General features: G+C 46.6%; 1 protein-coding gene across 1 annotated transcript in view; it reads right to left on the minus strand.

The window, feature by feature from the left end:
- The window catches only part of inpp4b (inositol polyphosphate-4-phosphatase type II B), a 24,057-nt gene that overhangs the window by 20,746 nt on the left and 464 nt on the right, over positions 1 to 2,847 (minus strand). The window lies entirely within an intron of this gene.

Here is a 2,847-nt window from a genome sequence, read left to right on the forward strand (position 1 = left end):
TGGTAAAATCTCCCTTCAAACAACCTCTGTGGTTGAGTAAAAACCCATTAAAGATCTCCAAACACCAGTTCAGTCCTGTCAAATCCAACTTTCTGTAGAACTGAATGTTTCTGTGAAGTTTGAGCTGAGCGGCTCCAAGCAGGTTCCAAAACCTCCCCGTCGTCACTGAGGACCTGTTGTGGAGGTTTCTGCTCTTTTTGCCTGCGCAGTTCAACGTAGCAGCACCAACAGTTGGAGCGCATTGCTCCAAGTCGAGCTGCACCTTTTGATTTGAATAACGGCGTGACGGGTGAACTCTGCTGCTCCTGAAGAGAAGCTCAGGATTAACTGGATGAAAAGCTCCTACAGCACCACAAACAGAACGCCGCGCTGAAGTCACAGTCAACTGGATCAAACAAAGACGTCGAGGTTCTCAGAAGGAACTTTTGAACAATAACAGCTGTTTGAATACGTGACGTTTCAATGTTTGTGAGTTATTTGTTTTAATTTGTGTCTCATCTATAATAAACCTCAATATTCATCATTCAGTTCCAAAAGGCTGCAGCACAATTTGTAACGAATGAGTGAAATCAGCTGAGTCACGTTTACCGTCAAACAATGACGAGAACGCTTTGGACGGTCTTGACGGATACACAGTCGATAAAATAATCTCCAGATGTTAATCCAACAAACATCTGCTGATCAGCTGCAAAGAGTGGAGTCTTCTGAGAAGACTGCAAAGAGTTTCCAGGACAGCCGAAAGACATAGTCTCTCCAGAATGTCCTGGGACTTCCCAGGGTCTCCTCCCAGTCGGACATGCCTCTAGAGGGAGGATCCATCTTTAACAGATCCCAGAACCACCTCACCTGGCTCCTCTGGGTGTGGAGGAGCAGCGGTTCTACTCCAAGTCTCTCCTGGAGAACAGAACCTCTGACCTGATCTCTAAGGGAGAGTCCAGCTACCCTGCAGTGAAAACTCATTTGGACCTCCTGGATCCAGGATCTACTTCTTTCAGTCTCTACCCAGAGTTCAGGACCATAGAAGAGCGTAGCTTCTCCTTGCAGCTCGGCTACCTCTTCACCACAACGGACCGGCACAAAGTCCACAACACTGCAGAAGCTGCACCAATCCATCTGTTGCTGCATTCTTCCCTCACTCGTGAACAAAACCTCAAGATACTTGAACTCTTCCACTTGAGGCAGAACTTCACGCCCAACATGGCGAGGACAGTCCACCATTCCACTTCATTTATAGAGCACTTAAAACAGCAACAAGGCCAACAAAGTGCTGTACAGACAGAACAACAGGTAACACACGAAGCAAAATACAAAATGAGGTGAATCAGAATATAGACATAAAAATGATGCAGATAATGACGACAAACCAGTGTGGAGCATACAGGATCAAAACACAGATCATCTGGTGTTGAAAGCTGCTGAATAGTAGTGAGTTTTTAAACTGGACTTGAAAACCGAGAGGGAGGGGGCCTGTCTGACAAGCAGAGGTAACTCGTTCCAAAGTCTTGGTCCTGCTACAGAGAAGGCCCTGTCACCTCTGCGCTTAAGACGAGTTCCTGGAACTGTGAGGAGCAACTGGTCCGCTGACCTCTGAACTGGTAACCAGTGCAGTGAGGCCAAAACTGGTGTAATGTGCTCTCTTTTGCCTGTACTGGTTAAAAATGGGGCTGCTGCATTCTGGACCAGTTGTAGTCGTGCAATGGAGGTCTGACTGATACCAAACAGGAGTGAATTGCAGTAATCAAGCCTAGATGTAATGAATGCATGTATTACTGTCTCCAGGTTCTTTTTGGACAATATGGGCTTCAGTTTAGACAGCCGCCTCAGCTGGAAGAAGCATGATTTAACAATCATGTTAACATGATTGTTAAGTTTCAGGGAAGGGTCCATTATCACACCCAGATTAGTGACTCTTTGTTTTTCTGACAGGGTTAGAGCGGAGAGGTCGATGCAGTGGTTTGTGATTGTGTCGTTGGGAGGGAACAACATGACTTCAGACTTCTTTTCATTGAAACTCAAGAAGTTTAAAGCCATCCAGTCCCTGATGTCAGCCAGGCAGTTGAGCAGAGGTTGAATAGAGCATGTACCATTGTGTCTTAGGGGGAAGTAAATTTGACAGTCATCGGCATAGAAGTGGAAGGGCATGTTGTGTTTCCGGAAAATAGCACCAAGCGGCAGCAGGTATAAAGAGAATAGGAGGGGACCCAGGATGGACCCCTGCGGAACCCCCCATTTAAGCTCTGCCGCTGCAGAACTAAAATCCTTGATGGAGACACAAAAGGATCTGTCAGTGAGGTAAGATCTGAACCAACTGAGGGCTGACCATGAGGACCATGGGCTCAGAGTTAGAGGTTCTGATCCTCATCCCAGCTGTGAACGCTTGTGAGAGCCGGAGGTCACGGCACGATGACACCAACAGGACCACATCATCTGCATATTGAGAAACTGAACCCCGAGGCCACGGACCCGGACTCCCTCCGCCCCCTGGTTGCACTGACAAACTCTTACAACAATTGTTTAATGAAGAGTTGTGTTAGAAGCTGCAAAATTAAAATAAAAACTGAACGTTTTTGTGTTTTGACTGAAAATAAAAGAGTCGCTGCAGGTCGACTCGTAAACTTTAGGTTGGATCGTTTCAGAACAAACGAGCAAGTCTTGCCCAAACATTTTACGAAGGTTTGAAAACTTCCTTCAGTCGTGTTACTCCTGTCACACACACACACACACACACACGCACACGCACACTTCTCGACTTCCTCGCCTGCAGCTAAAAGATTTTGTGCAACCAGTTAGACGTGCACATGCACGCCGAGCTCATCTTTCTCAACCAGTTCCTGGACAAAAACAAGA

The sequence above is a fragment of the Nematolebias whitei genome, chromosome 1 (assembly GCF_014905685.2).
Source record: "Nematolebias whitei isolate Nwh7 chromosome 1, NemWhi1, whole genome shotgun sequence".
Classification (NCBI taxonomy): Eukaryota; Metazoa; Chordata; class Actinopteri; order Cyprinodontiformes; family Rivulidae; genus Nematolebias; species Nematolebias whitei.